This window comes from Vicugna pacos, chromosome 25, assembly GCF_048564905.1.
Source record: "Vicugna pacos chromosome 25, VicPac4, whole genome shotgun sequence".
Taxonomy (NCBI): domain Eukaryota; kingdom Metazoa; phylum Chordata; class Mammalia; order Artiodactyla; family Camelidae; genus Vicugna; species Vicugna pacos.
The window spans coordinates 1,583,956-1,606,187 of record NC_133011.1 but is presented as its reverse complement, the minus strand read 5'-3'; the positions used below and the strand labels follow the sequence as shown (position 1 = coordinate 1,606,187).

General features: G+C 36.7%; 1 pseudogene; it reads left to right on the top strand.

Moving 5' to 3' along the window:
- LOC140689140 (tRNA (32-2'-O)-methyltransferase regulator THADA-like) overlaps positions 1-22,232 on the top strand; it is a 126,166-nt pseudogene that overhangs the window by 70,058 nt on the left and 33,876 nt on the right.

Here is a 22,232-nt window from a genome sequence, read left to right as displayed (position 1 = left end):
TACCTACAAAATGGAGAATTTACTAGCAAGGCAGGCTTTCCAATTAGTGAGTGGTATAAAGCATTTCATAACTGTCTGGTGAGCCCCCGATTGAGAGTCAGTATATTGCAATGTAGCCCAAGGCACAGACTCCCAAAATAAAGAGGAATCCTCAAGGTTGCCAATGCTTGCCTGGAAAATTGTACATCTTCCTGTAAGAAAGATAAATGTCTGAAATTCTGTCTAGGAGCATTGCCTAACTTCTCCTGAGGACACAGTGTTTACCTTTTGCGTTTACAGGAAATGGAGCAATAGCAGTATACCGTCAGGAGAGGTGGGAATGTGGCTTGACCGTCAGGAAAAGTAGAGATCATAAAACTGATTGCCAGAAATATCAGTATTGTTTTCTTCAAGCCATTAATTCCTGATGAACAGAGAAACGTTCTCTGTGAAAGAGCTTTCAGAGAATGAAACCTGGCAACTTTTCCAACTTTTTAGCAAACTGAAACAGAAATGAATGGGTCATTTTTTAAAACGGTAACACATGTGCGCTGCAGAAATTTTGAAAATAAAAGCATAAAAAGAAAAGCAAAAGTTCCCTGTTAAAGCTACCATGCAGAAAGAATAATTTGGGGTATTCTTTCTTTCTCTTTTTTCTCTACGTGGGGTTCATATGTGTGAAGTACATGTATACACACATATCTACAAAAGACAAATATATTTAAGTGTTTGTGTATATATAGTTTTATTTGGGGGGAGTCTTCCCTTTTAACACAGGTTATAAGGAAGTCTTTTTGTTTCTATCCAGTTTGTTTGCTTCACTAGAAAGAAGAAACATCATAGCTGTCGTGATCCATACAGTGATTTTAAGATACTGATTATTACATTTCCTTCATTATAAAAAACCTAATGTAAGATATGCCCGAATTATAAACCAGCATACTCAATGAATGTGAAGAAGTCTTTGTTTTACAAAACAATTTACCACAGCATTCTCTACTGAAGTCATTTAAAGAGTGATTTTTCCTGAACACCTGTGAAATATGGTTTGATTTATAGAAATATGATTTGTACACATCTTCTCAGGACTATGTCTTGTGCCTAAAGGTACATCTGTATTTTTGACCTAATTGTTTTGTTTGATAAGTTAGGAAAAAACACAAGTAAAACAAACTTAATTTTAATTTTGCAGTAAAGGAACATATCCTAGGAAAATTCATGTATATATTTAGTTTTTACAGGTTTCTCAGTTTGTATTGAGACTATACAGATCTCTTGATCTTTGCCACCTATTAGGCATTTTTTTAAATCCAGGGGAAATGTATTGTTGTAAATACACTGGGCATTAGGCATAATACCTCTTGTGTGGCAGACGATATTAATTACTAGAAATACAAAGATAAATAAGACATAATCATAATAGTGGCTGTCTTACTGAAAATTTTTCATGTGCTTAGTATCCTTTACATTGACTATTTCAGTTAGTACTCAGAAGAACCCTGCTAGGTAGATTCTGTGATTATAACCCCGTTTTACAGATAGAGAAGACAAGGTTCAGAGAGGTGAAATAGCTTTGACTAAGGACCCATCACCATTCTTTGTCTGACTCCAGATTCTGTGCTAATATTGCAGAAAGTTTTGGATATTATAGGCATACAGTAGAGGTGCATTTTACTTACATTTCTAGGGTTTTGACCCTATTCCTTCGAAGACAAAGGTAGAGGTATAGCCTAGGTGCTAAGGTTTTATTGAGTGGTACAAACCTGAAACAGCATGAATGAAGGAAAAACGTGAGGCAGGAAGGAGGAAAGACATTACCAAGTGGGCCTTAACCTTGCAGGAGAACAGAGCTAGTTGTTTGGTCATGTGGTGTATCTTCTAGCCAGGCCATGTGAAACTACCAACTCTGGAAACAGTCCCATCTTCTGTCTCTTATTGGTCAAAGTTCACCCTTTGGGATGTTATCACAACCCTTGGGCAGCTGCTGGACAAACCCAATCCCAGGCTCTGCGATGTAGCATCTCATCTGAGTCTGGAAATGGCTGGATGAGCTACAGCCTCTATGGGTGTGGCTGGGACAGACCTGGGGTTTGAAACTTGGTTCCCACCGCTCTTGAAAAGCCCTGCACAGGAGGGTTTCACAGTAGGTGAATAATGGGATCTGACTGGCGTAGTTAAAAATGGAGACTCGATTGTAAGGTGGTGGGAGGGAAAGAGAAGACCAGCCAGGAAGCTGTTGTAGTAGTTCTGCCAAGAGATGATGGTGACTCAGAATAGAGAAATATTAGTAAAGATGATGACACATGATAATCGTTGACATGTATTTTGGAAATGAAGCCAGTTTAGTTAAAAATTTAGGTAACAGAGTAATTTATAGGCACATATATATGAAAACTGAGAATTTTCTGGGCAGGTTTTGAAACTGAGACATTTCTGGGCATTCCCTTTTCTGTGTTCAGTAACCTGATCTTCTTTCCCTGCATTCTCATTGCAGGGCAGGTAACTCAACTTCCCAGCTTGCCCTGAGTGTGCCACTTTAGGGTACTTCTCAGACCCACACTGGGCTTTTATTTCTACCTGGTGCATCTTACTTTGCTTCCCTCAGGCCAACTCTGGTTCACGGTATCCAGTGGGTTTCAGAGGAGGAAAAAGAGCCTTTCAGATCTTCCCAGGAGTGCTGCCGTGTGCACTCTGTGCCTCTGTTGGTACCACTGTCTGCAGGTCCTCTGGTAGTTGTGAGGTTGCCACATGGGTGTCAGGCTGAAAGCTGTGCAACCCTGAAACCCAGCCATGCTCTACTTATTAGACTGTTTGCCTTGGCATGGAGCTTTATTCACTCACAGGTAGAGTGCTTTTTTTCTAATTCACGCATAGGTGGTGTGCGGGCTAGAAGCTCCATCTCTTCTCTTAGAAGTGTCTTGCTACTGTAGAAGAAAGTCACCATGAACTCCAGAACATGGCCTAATAATAAGCCTAGAAATTCCAGTATGATTTTCCTGGATTGCAAATGAGGGACTAGTGATCTAAAGTGTCTTTTTCAAGGTCCATGGCTAAGAAGTGATGGAAAGCAAATTAGATTTCAAATCTCATTTAATTTTTTTAGAAAATATTTCATACTACTATAAACTGGCACTGTGTACACTAGATAAAATGTTTTATGATATTATATGCAGATCCCATTCTCAAGGATGTGACTATTAAGAGTGAAGATGTATGGTATATAAATGACTGTACTACATAGTGATTGCACAGGGACGGGTCTCCATTCATATTTTTAAATATTTGTCAAGGGAGCATTTATGTTACATAAGAAAAGACATACATACATAAGAGAAATATATAATATACATATGCACACATATGCATACATAAATGTATACTCACCACGCACATACACACACTGAATAATCAAAGAATGAAATTAAGAAAACAATTACATTTAAAATAGCATCAAAAAGAATAAATATTTAGGAATAAATGTAACAAAACAAGTGCAAGATTTGTGCAATGAAACTGACAAACCGTTGTTAACAGAAATTAAAGAAGGCCTAAATAAATGGGAAGATATTCCATGTTCGTGGACTGGAAGATTTAATATTGTTAAGATGGCAATACTCCCCAAATTGAGCTACAGATTTCACTCCAATCTCTGTTAAAATCCCACTTGACTCTCTTGCAGAAATTGACAAGGTCATTCTAAAATTCAGAGAGAAATGCAAGAGACTCAGAATAGCCAAAACAATCTTGAAAAAGAATAGAATTGGAAGACTCTCATGTCCGAATTTTGAAACTTATGACAAAGCAACAGTAATCAAGATAGTGTGGTAATGCCATAAGGATAGACTTTTATAGATCTGTGGAATAGAATTAAGAGTTCAGAAATAAAACCTAACTTTTGGTAAAAAAAAAAAAAAGGTGCCAATGCAGTTCAGTGGCGGAAAAGAATAGTCTGTTTAACAAATGGTACTGGGACAACTGAATATCCACATGCAAAAGAATGAATTTGCTTCCTGTATTGCACCATATTCAGAAATTAACTCAAAATGGATCACAATCCTAAAAGTAAGAGCCAAAATGATAAAAATCTTTAGAAGAAAACTAGGTGTAAATCTTTGTGACCTTGTATTAGGTAATGGTTTCTTAAATATGACACCTAAAGCACAAGCAACAAAAGAAAAAAGATAGATTAGACCTGACCAAAATTTAAAATACCTGTTTCAAAGGATACCATCAAGAAAATGAAAAGACAGCTGGCAGAATGGGAGAAAATATTTGCAAATCATATATCTGATAATCATGTATTTGATTAGTATCTAGAATATATAAAGGACTCTTACAACTCAATGATAAAAAGACAACCCAATTAAAAAATGGACAAAGAATTTTAATACATTTCTCCAAAAAAAAAAAAAGATATACACATGGCCAATAGACACTTGAAAAGTTGCTAAACATTGTTAATCATCAGGGAAATGCAAGTCAAAACTACAATGAGATACCGTATCATAGCCAGTAGTATAGCTATAATAAAAAAGATGGACAGTAACAATTACTGGGGAAGATTTAGAGAATTGATAAATATTGAGCCCTCATACACTGCTGGTAAGAATGTAAATGGTACCTCCACTTTGGCAGTCTTTCAGGAGGTTAACAGTATTACCATATGACCCTGCAGTACCACTTCTTGGTATACCCAAGAAAAATGAAAACACAGTCACACAGAAACTTTGTACGTGAATGTTCATAGCATCATTATCAATAACAGTGAAAAAGTGGAAACAACCCAGTGTTCATCAAATGATGAGTAGATTTTTTTAATATGGTATATCCATACAATGGAATATTATTCCACCATAAAAAGGAATGCCATACTGATACACGCTACAACATGGGTGAATCTTGAGAATGAAAGCCAAATGAAAGAATCCAGACATAAAACGCTGCATGTCACATGATCTTATGAATGTGAAATGTCCAAAATAGGCTAATCCCTAGAGACAGAAAGTAGATTAGCCCTTGCCTAGTGTGGGAGGATGGGGAATGGCTGTTAATATATATGGGGTTTCATTTTGGAGTGATGAAAATATTCTGGAATTAGGTAGTGGTGATAGTTTCCTACTTTGTGAATATAGTAAAAAAAAAAAGCCCACTGAATCTAGCCTACAACTGTGTTTTATTTGGCCTCCACAATAGTGTTTTTTTTTCTCCTTTAATTTGTTGCCAACATTTCAAAATAGATTTCACATAAAAATTGGGGTTTCTGGCTTCTCTTGAAAAAGCAGAAGATCTGGCAGCACTGGGCTTATGTTCCCTCAGGGCAACAGCTTCAGCTGAAGCTTAACAGTGACTGCATTAGCCTCAGTCCTCTGCTGCCTCCGCACTCACTGGCCTTTGTGGGCATTTGAGTTTGTGATCCTTAGGGCAGTAGTTTCGGGAGGCTGTTTTCTAAATCTTACGTTGTTACTTTTAATTAGCTTTCTTCTTATATTGCTATTCAACCCACCATGTGATCCCTGTCTAATTAGAATATAAGCTCTGTGTTAGCAGTAAGTGTCTTCTGTTTCCAGATGTTCTCCATAGTGCTGGTATAGGGCCTTACACACTGTAGGGCAATCAGTACGTATTTATACATATCACTGTGATTTGGCAAGATAATTGAGGAAGCCCAATATTCCTTGACATCAAGACATTTTTATGCTATAGGAAAGCATCTTGAAACACTGGTTTGGAAATAGATCTATTCTATTATTACCATTTTGAAGAAATTATTCATGTTTATTAATGATAGTTCTTTCTTATTTTTATGAACAAATTATCTCAGATAATCTTAGGCTTAAAATTACTTTATTAGGTTACTGGCATTGTGGGGTTAATCAACATTTTGATTATGACATTAAACATTTTCTTGGCCATATTAATAATGTGGATCCTTTGAGTTAGGTCTTATAAATATTTTCTCATAGGTAAATGATTAGAGAAAATAAATGAAAAGAGCTGAGCTCTTTACTGGAATACTTATCATCAGAAATGATGTGGATAAATGAGCTTATTTATTTATTTTGTCTTAGTTATTTGAAGATACAAGTACAAAGATAATGAAAACTGTTGGAGGTAATATTAGAAGTATCAGAAAAAGCTGTGTTGTGTGCATGTGGTTGGATTGTAGAGCTCAGTTTAAGAGGACGTCATTGAGATAATTACTATAAAATTATTGAAAATTGTCTTATTTTATGAACACAAACTATCTTCTTTAGCCCCACACGAAGCAATCGGGGAATGATTTTGAATGTCTAATTCGAATATTGTAAATGTTGGTTTCATGTCATGAATATTTCTTAATCTTTATTATGTATGTATTTTAACATTAGGTGAGAAATTCATCCACACTTCTTTTTAGTACCTTGATCACAAGAATATTTGGAGTGAAAAGGGGAAAGGATGAACTTTCAAAAAAAAATAGGTAAGCTTTATCTAATGCTAACTTTACTTTTTACAAAATATTGTCCTAGCCAAGAGTAATTTTTGGAATTTTGCTTACTTTTATAAATTCATCTAGAGCATAAAACTATAAAAATACTACAGTAAATTAACCTACGCTGCCAAATTCTAAGCCCTTGGGCAAAAATGTCTACTGTAATAAGTGGACCTTTTAAAGCAACAAAAATAGAGCAAGGACTGAAATGTACAGCTTGTTTCTCAGTGCAACAGCTAAAGAGTTTTTTTTTTTTTTTTTTGATTTGCATCTTCAGGGATTCCTGAAATGTCCTAAATTGCTTTTTCTTGATGTGTCAAGTACTAGCTTATGCAATATCTTTACTTTTATAGTAACTGGAAGTTTAAATGTTTATGATATACTCATCAGAACATGTCCCAGATTACCTTTGCATTAAACTCTAATGAGAGTGGTTACAGAAGTTGGCCACACAGAATAAACAGTGCTTTTTACTTTTAGTTCTTTGGTGCTTTGTTTACTCTCTAAGATGTTTATCTCTGAAGGTTTTTTTCTAATGTCTTGAAAGAAAACTTACGGAAACATTTTGATTATGAATAATTTTTAGATACAATGCACAAGTTCTGTTTGTTGTTTTTTAAAGAAGAGAAGCTTTGAATAGTCATTTCTTTAGCATTTAGGAGGGTTTAATGGCTTGTAGTTGAGTGGCTTGCAGTTGCTAACACTAGATGTCACTGTCGCTGCATGCTTAATTACTTTCTTAACGTCCTTTAGGATCCAGTTTGGTCCAGTAGTGTTTCTCTTTGATGATCTAGAGGTAAATCAGACCCTATTCCCCTCTTACCCTAAAGAGTTGATTATCACACTTTTAATTTAGGTTTTAAGCTGTTGTTCATTAAAAATATATTTTCTTGTGTTGGAACTAAGTCATGAAATAATTTTATGATATACTATTGGTAATTCTAATGAAACCAACTGGTGGTTTGAATTGTCATTTAAATTGCTACTTATCACCCTATAAAATTCAATAAATATCTAAAAGGAAAGAAATTGGCTATATGTATGAATCCCTTGAGTATGTTAGAGTTTTTTTTTTAGCTGAATTGTATTTTTAATAATGATAACATTAGTCCTTTGAAAGGATGCTTATAATTTTTACTATTTACCTGGTTCCTTAAAAAATTCTGTCACTAGTTTGAAATCACTAATATTTGTTTCTTTTCAGTTTTATTTATTTTGTTAATAATTCTATAAAGCGCTATGGTTTCAAACAGTTTGGTCATATAAGACTATGATAAATAGTATATAAATAAAATGATACGAGGTTATCAGACAAGTGAAATTAATGTTTAAAATGAAGAAATGTGAAATGAAGAAATGCTTTTTTTCTCTTGTACTTTTTAAAAAAAATTCTTGGATGTGCATACAAATTTTACTATGTACAGGAGAAAATTATCAGATTCATTTCATGTAGGTTGCATCCGAAAGAGGGTGGAAGAATAGCACAGAGAAACCACACTGTTGAATACTCTTTGCCACAGCATACTTTTGGGAACCTCCATAATAATTCATTCCTCTTAAACAGGGAAGGTTACAAAATATGTAACTTTCCTAGAAAGAGAGAAATGGAATATTCAGATAATTGTTTGGAGTAAAGCTGAAAAGTGAAATGAAAGTATTAGGAAGTTAATTTTTTTTTAATGTGGTGAGCATTTTTGGTAAGAGTTTTTATTTCAATAATCTGAAGGTTGGTATATATCATTACATATACAAAGCTTCTGTTCTCTGTTTGATCCTTAAAGAGAATGCTTCTTGGCAGCACCCACTAGATTTGCTCTGTAAAACCTTTAACATGTTAAACTTGCTATTATTTGTAATGGCTCTTCTAGTTGTAGTTTGTTTAATTATGTCACTTTTGGTTGAAATGTTTATGTACCTCTTCCCTACAATATTAACTTCCTGAGGGCAGAACCTTTTCCTGCTGTTCTGTGTATCTATGATGGGCACTATAAGAATGCTAGTAATAATGATGTCTTGTTGGTTGGTTACTCAAGCATTGAATAACTAAACTCAGCTGATGAGACCTCCTAGGCCAGTGAAGTCTACTCTCACAGCCACAGGTTGTTCTGCACACAGTCTTGCAAGTGTGTGCTCTTGATCAGAAGGTAACTGGATGTAAAAAGAACATCTGCTTTTCCCATCTAATTGGGGGAAAATGTCTATCTTGGAGTAAACAGACTTGATTTCTAGGCATTTTGCTGCCAGTGGAGATGACCTAAATAGACTCCCTTATCTGCTTTGCACTTCAGTTTCTCCATCTATACAGCAAGAGTAATAAGATGTGTGTTCTGTCCTGATGGTGATATGGGGAGGATAAAACAAACTATTAACAGGTCTTTTAAAATACTGGAAGTCCTGTGCAATTAGAGATATAGTTTGCTCTTTCTCAGTTACCACTTCTATCGTTGAACCCATCCCATTGCCTTATAGTTACACTGTGCTTTGGAGTACAGGGTTAGTATCTTATCCCTGCTTTTGTATACTTGGTGCCTAGCATAGTGTCTGGCATATAATGGGCACACAGAAATACTTGCTTAATGAATCAGTAAAGTTTGTTGCTAGAGAAGAGATAAGGAATCTGGTTTCTACTCCTGCCTTTGTTCCCGCATAGCTTCGGTAACCAACTGAGACAAATTAGTTAACTTCTCTGGGCCTTGGTTTTCTCCTCTAAGAGAAGAGATTTGGACTATCCTCAAAGTATTTTATTTCTGGAAAATACTAAGCCAAGGCATTACATTATTGTTACTGGACTTCTGAGTTTGGTAAACTGCTATGTTCGCAGTGCCTAAACAGCACCTGCCTCATTTAGGGACAAGAGGTTCCCTTTTCTAAAGAAAGGAGCCGGGGGTCTGCATCCCCATTTGTAAGTATGTAGAGTACTCTTGTTATGATTGAACTCTAGAGCTCGTTAGCCTTGTTCTAGATGTGTCTTTTGGATTATGAAGAAAGAGAAAACTTAAGTTTCACGAGTTTGTTTTAAATAATGTTACTACATTTTAATTTTCTACAGATCCTTTCCTTTCTGTTTCTTACCCCCTAACTGCCTTGGCCTGACAATGAATAATCGATCCCATGCAGAATCAGAAGTGGCATAGCTCTGTGATCCAGGAAGTGTGCTGGGCTTTCCCAAGTAGCCTCCATCTGCAGTGTGAGTGGGCTCTCTTGGTAGTTCCTCATTCCTTACAGGGCAGGATCTCATCCAGTGTGGTCTTGAACTCTAGGTCTTTCCCTGTAGCTCCTTTGTGTTTTAACCTTCAACTGCTTTAGTCCCAGGTAAATGACAAATACCAACATATATAGTAGTCTGAAAAGCTTTATTGTAGACTTTGCCAAAACTTCATATAGGTGCTCAGTGTACAGAGTGTTCTATAGCTCTTGATTTCTCTTCATTTAAAATCTATCAGTCAGCAGTAAGAATTTGTAAGCATTTATCATGAACTCAGTACGGGCATGGTAGAGGAGTACGTGAGAAATATAAAACTTGGACCTTGCTCAAGGTGCTTACCTTTCAGCCAGGGAAACAAAAACGGTTATTTGTGAAACAGATACAAATAGAAGACAACATATAATAATCAGATGCACAATGTGATATGAGTAATCGATGCACTGGAAATTCATTAATGGGAGAGTTGAATGGAGCACTTGGGAACTGTGTTTCTTGTAAAGCTTTGGGAATGAGTGGATTTAGGGTACCTGAAAACAGGTAGATAGAAAAAGAGGTACTGAAGAATAATAATCTTGTTTTTTGTGTCAAGGACCATCTCTGTTTTGTTAGAGAGAGCTCATATTCAAATTATTAGCTTCGGATGGTTTAGTACCATTTAAGAAGAAAATGTTTGTAAAAGCATCACTGGGTCCAAGTAGCATTACTTCTAATGCTTATGTTAGGAGATGTTAAATCATATTTGTTTTATTTTCCTGGATATAAATGACAAAGAATTGTTTTAGTAGTTTCCCTTAACACCTTAGTGGTGTGGGTCTGGAAGGATCCTCCCAAGGACGTCTAGTCTAGTCCAGCCCCTGCTTATAGACAGATTTTGAAGAAATTTCCAGACAGACTGGCTTCTCTCCTGTGCTTCGTGTTTTCTAGGAAAAGAGATTCCACAAGTTTTTGTGGTCACCCACTCCATTGTTTAGGAAAGAATTGGATTCTCAAAACTAAAATTGAGAGCTGTAGGGCAACTAGGTTTTTATATTTTAGAGAATATAATTATTAGAATTCAAAATAACTTATTTTCTTTGAACTACACAGTAGTTTGTAGTAAGCGCCTATTTGGCCAAACTGAAGATCAGAATTTTCTTTTGACTGTGGCCAGGATAATCTTTATATCCTCAGACCCAAAGGATTCTTGTTTTCTCCATTTAACAAGCATTTATATTGTGTTTTCACTCTGGGCCAGTCCCTCTCCTGGGCTCTGGGATCCAAAGATGAATCAGACAGTCTTGGCCCTAGGGAAACTGACAGTCTAATGAGGAATATGGCAAGTTATCTGCTGTGCTGGAATCTGTTCCACTCGTGTAAAAGGAAGGGAGAAATTGTGAAGGCGGATAGAATATCCTTAGTGCCTGTGCGTGCTTGGTACATGCCAGACCCTATATAGGTGTCCAATTTAGCCTTTTTCACAGCCCTGCAAAATGGATAGAGTCAACCTAATTCAGAGAGGAGTAAACTAAGATTGGTAAGATTTAGTTATTTTCCCGAGATCGTCCAGTCAGAAGTGGCATAATCAGAATCCAAATCTAGCTGTACCTGCAGAGCGTGCAGGCGGATTTACCCACCAGCACACGCAGCCCCTATGAGTAGTGAGTCACTTTTCAGAGTTTGGCTCTAGATTTTACATTGTGAGACTGTGGGAAATAAAGCACTTCACCCAAAGTCTCATTGCGGAGCGGGACTCTCACGTCTCCCTCATGGCTGATTTTAAGAGTCTTTCATTCCCCAATAGTATATCAGTGTGGCCAGGAAGACATTTACCTCTGTAAAACTGATATTTCATGACAGCTTGGTGCTATGGGGAGAGGATTTGGGGGTTTTGTGATAATCTTTGTCCGTGGTATGATGTCTCCCAGGCTTAACCTAATGTTTTTCTAAATCTCTGCTTATATTTTTCATTCATATATTTTTAATAAACCTTATAATAATAACCATTATTAGTTTTTATATTTGAGAGGACCTAAGAAGCCATCCAGTCTCATTCTCATTTTGCAGATGTAAAAATTGAGATGCTTGAGTTCACACAGCCGGTGCTGGAAATACAGTTAATGGTTACTTTAGCTCACAGTAAGCCGAACTGGATGATTTTTAAAATGTAGCTGATTATAAATGGAGTTTCTATTAGCAAAAATAATACTAGTTTGGATTCAAATAAGTTGAAATTAAGGTAATAGCCCCAGTGTTTCTGATATGGTCTGGAGGTGTCATTCATGCATTTTCCGCAGTGTTCATAGAACATTCAATCTGGTGCTTTAGGCAGAGTCGATCACTGTGTATTTTTGGTGACTGAGAAGTAAAGTACAAGTCTTGTGTGTAACCCTTGTTGAGAAGTTCTTAAAATCAAAATTAAGTCTATTCTGACAATTTGGCCTACTGGAGAGTTTCATGTTTTACGTTTTTGTTCATTCTTCGTTTCAGGGATCACAGATAGGAAAACCATAAATACAAGTTTTAGCCAAAACGAAGCTCTTAAAGAGAAATATGTTCATGATCTTGAAGTGGGAATTAGTCATTGTGTTCTTAAATATTGACTCTTTCATGGACCAGGTAATCTTTGTTCCTAAGTACTGCTTCAGGCCATTGCCTTCTTTAATAACGAAGGCATTGTTGCTTTAGTTTGAGCATGTTCTATGGAATTTTGGCAATGCATGCATCCTCTTTCTGTATCTTAGTAAAGGCATGAGTAAATATTTTTTCTTAGCTTTGGTATTTTTGTAGCTTACATTTTATATGAACCAGACTAAAATACTCTAATACCAGGATTACATAATTTAGGGCATCAAGATTGCTTCCAGGACTGTGAGATAAAGTCTTCATTTATTAGGGGTTTTTACAAGCAGTACTTGTTGCTCATTCAGTACCTGTAGAGAAATACCATAGAGCCATTTTCCAAATGAGAAAATGGAGTCAAAGAGGTTAAAACAAGAAGAAACAGTTTCTTTAGAACTTGGATAATATTTCTTCTTTATTCAGAACTTGGTCCTTACCACTATTGATTTTAGTAATGTATAGTTTAGAAATTCCAGGAATTTCCAGTTATTCTTGTTACACACAAAACTTTTAATAAAATATAATCAATAAAATTTTTTCATTGAATACTTATTATGTATCTTACCACTCTAATATGTGTAAAAGGGAATTTGTGACATGGCCTTAGATTTCAAGGAGTTTATCATTTACTGAGAGAGAAGACTAACATGTGAACTAGTTTAGGAAAGATAAGTGTCAAACTCGCCAGTACTGTCAGGGGTAGGGGTTCAGAGGGGGATGAGGTCAGGTTCCATATGGGAGTCAGGGCTTAATCTGGATTTGAAAGGCTGAGCAGGATTTGAATAGGTAGAGAGGAAGATGTTGCATATGAGGTTATAAAGACATGAACAAAGATGCAGAGGTTGGAACACACATTGTATATGTCTGAGAAAGATAGAAGCTAAACCAGAACAGGACTGAAAGCACATGATGGAAATATTCATTCACTCAGATACTCATTTATTCATTTATTCCTAGAGCAAGGATTCATTGACCACCTATTCCGCATAATCACTGAACTATGTTCTGGGGTTATATCAGTGAGTAAAACAGACATGCCAAGGACAGTAGTTTGAATTTGACACTACATTAGGAGTCATTTAGAAGTTTTTGCATTGGAGTATTCCATGATAAAGGCATTATTTTAGGAATCAGTTGAGAAGTGATTGCATTTTATGTCCCCGGCTAGTGGTATTGGAGAATGTGATGCAAGACCCTGGAAGAAATTTACTTAGGAATAACTTGTACTCTCTGTAGATTGTTAAGACATGGTGCCAGCTTGGTGTGAGTTTTTTCAGCATCTATTCTTTTTGTTGCTTCTAAATTGAGTAGTGTCTATATTAGAGGGGAATATGCCTTATGTCATAAGGATTACTAGTTTCCCCAAGATGTTAAGAAGATACTTAGTGAAAAATAGATTATAGAGTCAAGTAAGTTTTGGAAATACTGGATTCAATAAAAGCTTCTTTATGACAAGACTTCTCAGAATATTTAATACGCTATAATGTGTTTTGTGAATCTTCAAGAGTGGGCTGTAACATGCAGTATTTCCCCAGTTGTTTGACCATGGAAAACTCTCCCTCTTTTAAAGAACGTCTATTATCATCTTGTGTTCCCTCAGACATAGTTTAGAGGATGCTGTCATGGGGATACTGATTAAGGCAGGTGAAAGGCATGTTTCCAGCCATCAGGAGCAGCATCACATGTGAGATAGGGAGATATTCATTTCAGATATATCTTTGCAGCAACAGAAAGACTTAGTTTTAGTTGCAGTTAAATGTGCTATAAATTATCCCAAGTTGTCAGATAAAAATTTAAAATAGTATCCTGGCATATAGTAGGTTGTCAATAAATATGGATCAATGAAAATTTCATACATTTAGACCTTTTAAAATCTTGTATTTACAGTATCTCTTTGGGAGAATGAACTTTATGTTTTACATTAGATTCTTCTACCATTTTGTCAGAAGAAGATAATATCCATTTTTCCAAAGCCTTGTTCATTGGTAAAGGGGGCAGTAGGGCTTCCACCGTCGTTGATGAACTGATCAGCAAGGTCAGTACCAAGCCCATCAGGCTGTGATGTGTGTGCGTGCACGTGCGCATGTGTGTTTGTGTTTGTGTGTGTAGGGAGGGCAGATAGGGAGAGGGGAATGGAACAGTAACCAGCTTTGAAATATAATAGGTAAGACTTTAGGATCTACCAGTATGGCTGAGTTTATACCTTTGGACTGTATGTCTTGCTAGTGAATTAAGCAGCATACCCTGTTTTTGTCCCTTATCTCCCAAATAAGAGCTTCACTTATTAATATTTAAGTAAAGGTTTAAACTAATTCAGATTTGTAGCAGTTAGAATGCTTTTGGCTGTAAGTAACAAAAAACCCAAATCAAAATTTAAACAATAAGGAAAAGTTATCATCTCACATGTAGCCAAGAGGTTTTAAGGGAGACTGGTTTGTTTCAGGTTGATGACATCATCAAAGACCCACGTTCTTTCAGTTTTTCTACCGTGCCATTCTTGACGTGAAGGCACTGGCTCCAGGCAAGCTTCCTTCGTGGTTTCAAGATGGCTGCAGTTCCAGCCATTCGCCCTAGGAGCACCAGGTGCAATGCCCAGTGGCCTCGCGCATCCCTGTTCCTTTTTAAGAATGACAACACAACTTCCTGTATGTGTTTCCATGCTCTCAACTTCACACTGTAAAGACTTCCATTCACATCTTTTTGGCAGAGTTAACATCTTAGCTTATCCCTGATGAAGGAATGGATCCTCCATAATTAGCTTAAACTAATTGGGATTCTCCAGTTGGGTCTAGGGTTGGTGCCAGCCCTCCTTGAAGCATATGACTACTCAGAGAAGGATGAATACCCAACCAAAGTCAAATACTGTAAAAAAGGAAGGATGGGATGAGGGAATGAATTTTTATTAGTGATGAATGACATCTGCTGCTGCATTCTTCTAGGCTATCTCAAAAACTTTGAAAATCTTTTCATTTCATTAGGAAGATAAGTAATACGTGTAGTATGTAGTATTTTAGCCTAATAGGAAAGTGTGTTTTTTCCTTTCATTTATGCAATTCCTTCATATAATTCTTAAAAGATACATAGTTGTAAAAGTGTCTGGATACGTGGTTCTACATAATTTACTCCTGTAGGCCAGCTTGTGTTACAAAAATTTCACTCAGGAGCAAAGTTTTGTCTTCACACATGAAAAAAGTTTTGTAGAGCTTTACAATTCTGAATAAAATACAATAACTTTCTAAGTCAGAAAATGCTACTTTGCAATATGAAATATCTTCCTGATTCATAGCTAATCTCTAAGAAGCTAACAGAATGTTAATATTGTTTTTTATTATAAACTCTAATTCACTTTGGAATTTGACCCATATATTACAACATTGATTTTGTTATTGTAGGGCCAAATGTTGTGATGTCAAATGATCTTCCTAAATTTATTAGAATTGGTACTTAGTTGTTTTTATTTATGAACCCAAAATCCCTACTCTATTTAAATTGAGCCCAGTATTTTGATGTGACTTTTTTGGCCTCTGAATTCAAATTAGGCCAGTTGTTTTGAACAATCTCTCCTTCTCCATCTGCCAGGTTTCTTTCTTTTCTGTCCTCCAAACTGTTGCTGTTTTATTCTGTACAAACTGCCTCTATAGAAGTGGAACATGAGGCTGTCTGGGTCAGGGCAAACCAGCCCGCCTCAACAGAAGATGGGGTCAGGCTAGCTACATTTGACATGAATCAGTAAGTCTGATCCAGTTGCTGAATCTCAGAGCTGTAGACTTTTCTAGTCTAAAAGGATAATTCTAGAGACATCCTTTGCTCTTAATATATCTTTGTCTTTCTTCTGTTTATCTCTGTGATCACTCAAGTTATGAACAACTGATTTAGATGTATATAAGTGGTCAGTTACACACTTTCTCCCTTTAATTCACTTGATCCCCTCTTTTACACCCTGCAGTCAAAGCCCTCCTAGGCCATTGGTTTTTATAATTGGTGGTCTGTTTAGATGGTCCAACATTTTTTTTCCCATCATCATTTATTCAGCAAACATGCTTACTAGGTTCAAGGCTCTGAGCACTGAGGGGAGTACAGACATTTATAAAGGATGATCTGTGTATTTGAAGGAGGAGAGTGAAGACTTGAACTCAACTGTGTTGCAAGGTGGAAAGCTCCTAAGTACTCCATTAGCTCCTTTCCCTTAAGGGAAGAGCTTGCGTGTCCCCAACTCTTCCCATTTCCTCACTTCCATGCCACTGCTTAATTGCACCTTTGTCCGAACCCACACTCTTCAAACACTCATCCTTTTTAAACCCCTTCCTCCTTCCCATCACAGTTCTTTACCATTTAGGCAGGAAAAAATCTCATGTGACCCTTTCTTTATCTTGCCTTTGTTCTGTCTGTGTGACAAGCAGTGATTCAGATCATGATGAATGAACATGATAGCAGTATTAGTGTTATGCCTCCCCTATCTGTATTTGGAAATGAACTTCTATGTACTAAAAAAACAGTGTCACTGGCCTCTAAAGCCCAGTTTTTCCCAGAAACACACCACAGTCATGTCTGTCTCTTTATGCTTTTAACTAAGCCAACTTAATTTTCCTTAAGCTTCAACATTTTAGGGAAATAAAAGGGAATTTCTCTTTCAGTGATGTTCTCTTGCTTTGATTAGTTACTAATACTGCAATAACATAGGTTTTAATTTTTTGTCATTGTAAAAGTATAATGTTTCAATGGGGAAGTAAATACATTTCTGTGGGCTACCTGCAGTGCCACTATAATATTTTGTCTTTGAAAGATGTATTTCAATTGCCAGATGATCATTTATAAGCTATGGCATTTCTATAGATGAACGTACCATTCTTAAATACTTTCTTAGTCTTTTCCTCCCTGCTTTCAGCCCTGATTACCTTCAAAATGGTGCTGCCATGGTGAACCACCAAGATGGTTGGTTCACCCATGAAAATCAAATTCTGGTGGATTCGTAGCATTTTCTGTGGAGGTTTCTTTCTCTAGAAATCTCTTCTTGCCCCTTCCCCCCATTACATTTAAATGTGATGATTTTTCATGATTTTGGGTATAATATCACTTTTTCTAGCATTTTTAAGTAACATTCCTTATCATGGACAAATCATGGTTTACTTAACAATTCTCTTACTATTAAATATTTAGTTTTCAAAATATTTTTAATAATGCTGTGGTGAGTATCTTTATCTATAAAGTGTTTTAATATGTAGGATTATTTCTTGTAGGTAGATTCTCCTAGGTGTAATTTCTTGGTGACAGAGTATATAACTTGTCTTCAGTTCCTATTTATGTATTGTCAGATTTCTTGATAAATTGATCTTCTTGAAAAACAGTTTCCCCCAGTCACCTTCCTACTCAGGAATTTTCATTAGATCTGTGTTGCCTATGGTCTAAGGTCTAGACCTCTTTAATTGGCCTTTGCCCTTTTTGTTAAGCCCTTTTTTCTTTTTGTTTTAACCAACTGCCTACCATTGAGCATTTACAGTCCATCTTATTTTTCCACACTATAAAAAGTAGCACAGCGAATACCCGCATACTTTTTAGCTTTGTCCATGTTTTTTGGAATATTTCTTTGGGATAAATGATGAGAAATGAAAATATAGGGTTAAAGAATATAAAAATTTCATGAAACTGATGACCAGACTTCTTTTAAACAAGAAGATATCAATTTACAAATTTGCCAGCACATATAATCTTCCTAGTAGTTAGATGTTATTATTTTTTAATGCAAGTTTAAGAGAATGTGAGGGAGGAAATTACCATGTTGTTTCAATTTATATTGCTTTTATTACTAGTGAGGTTGAACATTTGCCCACATTATTTGTTGGTTAATTGTATTTTCTTCAGCTTAGCTGGGCCGTATATAATTTGAACCTGCCCTTTTCACCTTTTCTCCTATTAGTCAAACCCACAAATATTTATTAAACTTCTGCCAACTACCAACAAATACATACACTCTAATCAAACTAATCCCCCTGCCATTCCTTTGTATGTTACAATTTTCCTTCTGTTGCTTTTGTTCATCCCTTTTCTGTTTCTAAAGTGCTTGTCCCTTCTCTTCTACTTACAGTATGCTGATTTTTCCCACCTTTGAGGTTTAGCCTGAATCTTTTTTTCCTCTAGATTCCCCCCTGACCTAACTATGGCTTCTCTGGGAGCAGGGCCTCTGTCCAATCCCCCTTTTTGTCCCAGTGCCTTGTAAAGGGTCTGCCTTACATAGAAGGCAAAGAACTAGTGATATATTGATGTTGCTAAGATAATGCATGTTGAGTTAGGCAGACCTGGATTTAACTTTTGGCTCTGACTTTGGGCAGGTTTTGTCCCTTGAGCCTCAGTTTCTTTATATCAGCATCACCATAAACGAGGGATGATGAGAGGACTTGCCTCCAGAATCATTGTGAGGAGTTAAGTGTGGTAATACTTTAAAGGGCCTCGTGCAGGGATGTGTGATACACAGGAGGCTCTCTTTCAGTGAGAATTGGTTTTAAACTAATTGAACTAATAAAGTGGTCATCCCCACATTCATTGTAGTGTCCCTTTCCTTAGGACTGGTGTACCCCAGTGATGCATGGTGTCTCTTTCTCCTGTTGGTGTTGCTTCTTGTGAATTAGTTAGGTCCTGTCAAATCAGTTCCGAGTTCCAAAGGGGAGGGCTTGTGTTTTAAGTTTGTTGCATGTCCTAAAGCACTGCGTAAGTACTGATTGGTTAAGTATAGCTGAGTAGCTTTGGTAGCAATGAAAATGAGACCAAAGCAGTGATGAAGACCTCACTTTCCATTTTTTTAATGAAACCTTTAGTGGACTCTGTTCGAAAGGCCTTTAAAAAATATTTGGTTTTGTTGCTTGTTCAGCCAAATGGAGTTAGTTATTCAGTAGAAATGATAAAAATATTCAGGTAACACCACTGGATCTCACTTTTCCATATAGTGTTTCAAAGTGCTGCATTCATTAATATTTGTGAGAAACCTATGGTTAATACCACGAGAAGTCATAAACTAAACCAGATTTCCCCCCGTTTTAACTTTCACATGACTTGGATTAACAACAGTGTTACTCTCTAATTTACACCTGGAATTTTAAAAACCTTCTCAAAAAGCTGAAACAATGATTTATATTTAATCACCATGTGACTGGGTTATTTTCACTTATTGAAAATATAAACAACAAAAAAATATCCTGGATAAAGAGCTCCATGTATTTTAACTAACGACAGATGCTATGATCAGAATTTCTACTTAAGTCAGGCATTTTTGACATACACCTCAAGCCTCGCAATTAAGCTTTATGCCTTTCCAAACATAACAGTTAACCAATAAACCAAAATATCAGCCTGGTCTGGCTTAGCTCAGCGGTCTTTTGATTTCTTCCAGTCTGTTTGATGTGGAGGCTTATTGAGATTTATCTACTGAGCTGTTCATAGTTTGTAGGGTTGAGAGCACTGGCTATATTATATAAGATTCCATTAGTGACAGGAGAGTGTAGACAGTCTCTACAGTGTAGATAATTTAATCAGTTGTGCTGGTCATGGTTTTGTTACAATGTTTAAGACTTTTGTCAAGGTTTTTTTAAAATTAATACTCAGTGATTTTTCTTATTTCCCAGTTTATACTGTGAGCCTCAAAACCAATGTGTCTTGATTGGTTCAGTTTAGTAGGAAGTTTTTTAACTTTCAGTAGAAATTTCTGTGTAGATTGAAAACTTTTCCACTTATTTGGACTGGTTTATCCACAAGGGAAAAAATAGAAATATACAGACATCAATTATAAGTACTTGGTATATTGGGAGTCAGATATCATTCCATTATATTGTTCGTGATGGTAACAGCAGTGGTATACCCAACTTTATAACATAAAAGCTGCAGAGGACTTTCATGTACTTACTTCATGTAACCCTGGTGGGAATACTCAGTAAGGTAGGTATCATTGTCCTCACTCTAAATAACATGCTTGGAATTTATATTACTAATTCGCTGTATGGCTCATCCAGTATGAGGCAGAGCCGGTGTTCACATTCAGATATGACTCCTACTCCGGTTGTTTTCCCATTACACTAAAGCTTTTTGTTTTATACTGTACAGTACTTCTAAACGTTACAAAGTCCTGCCAAACAGCTTCCCAGTGGTTTAATCACATCCTGTTTCCTAAGAAGTAGAGTAAAATTACCCATGTTTACTCCTCTGGAGATAAGAAAATAAGATCGTGTTGGAGGAATAATGAAACGTATTCATTCTTTCTGCCTCAGTTGCCTCATGTATTGAATGGGGGACATATTGGCACTTACCTCATAGGGTTTAGGGGTGGATTAAGTGAATTAATACATGCAAGGAGATTAAAAGAGTGCCTGGCATAGGGTAAATTAGAATACATTTCGCTATTATTACCATTTACTTACTCAACAAGGTTTATTAACCCGCTGCTGTGTGCCAGGTAATGTGCGAGGCTTTGAAAGATAAATAAGTCAAAGTCTTTGCCTTTAAGAGTCTCACAGTCAAGCAGAGGAGACTTACACCAGACTACACACCACTGGCAAAAGTGTTCTGTGTAGAGGCATGCAAGGAGAGACTTGGAAGTGCAGAGTAAGGATGAGTACCTACTGTCAGGAGAGGCTTCCTGTAAGAGGTCCTGAGCTTGAAGGATAAGTAGAAGTTAGCCAAGTAAAGAAAATCAGCAGAAGAAAAGGGGGCCCTGGAGGACGGGTGACGGTGGTGAAAGGTTGGTGTTTCTTTAGTTCAGGATTTCTTGAAGACTTTAATATGCTGATACATATTGTGACTCTGCAGTCACTGTTTAGTTTAAAATACTGAGTTATGGAATCCTTTTTATGAAGTATATTATAAAGAACTATGTTTTAAAGAACAAACTTTGGGAAACTCTGGATAAACTGGGTGGTGAGAAGTGAGTTCAGGTTAGAAAGGGAATAAGCAAAGATAATGGGAGGGGTATTGATTAGAGATACCAAGAAAGTCAGTTTAACAATATTTGATGAAAAATGAGGAGACCAAGGAAGAGGAAAGATTGTGGGATGATGGCAGACTTTTGGCTCAGGTAGTGTCTGGGGTTGATGGTGCCATTTATAGGGGTGAGGATTTAGGAGGAAAAACAGATGATGGTGGATCGGGGGAGATACTGAGTTGAGTTATTGTATCTGTTTTGAATGCCTGAGGGACATCCAATGGAACATATTCATTAAGCAGCTTGATATACTGGATCTGGAGCGTATGAGCAAGTTCGGGGCTGGGTGAAGGAGTGATCTGTGTATATGTGGTATTTCATGCCAGGAAAGTGAATGAGAGAACCTAGAGGGGTGAGGATAGACTCCTGGGGACATCACTGTTTAAGTGACATGTGGAGAAAGAGGATCTCTTGCCAGAGATTGAATATTTTGACAGTCTGATAGCTTTTGAGACATGCTTGTCTGTTCCCCTGTGCCCCACCCCCGTTTCAAGATCCGTAAGTATTTTGGTTTGGTTTGGTTTTTTCTTTTTTTTTTTTTCTGTAAAGTGCCTGACTCCACCCATGCAGGAAATGCAGAAAATCTACTTTGTGGGCTACTCCTTCTCCCAAGAATCTGGGTAGTTGAAGAAAGAGGCACTTTACCCTGAGCTCTCTGAGGAGAGCTGTGTGATATCCCGCCCAGTGGGGGAAGGTGGAGCCATCTTGCGTTGTTAAGTTTCTGAGTGGTAGGTACTTCAGTGTAACTGGAGAAATAATGAAAGAGAAGTATTCCACTGGATTAGACAAGTTCAATGGATTTTAATTTTCCTGACAAACTATTATTAAGAAATTGTTTTGGAGATTTTCTCTCTGAGTAGGATTAGCTAGCCTACATTTTTCACTTGGATAAGTAGTTCTTTAATTAGAAACCAAGATTTAGGGAATAGTTTCCCATTGCTTTATATAGTGTAGAGAATGTATGTGAAAATTCCAGATGAAGGTTTTCCTCATGATAGTGAGAAGCAGGGAAAACA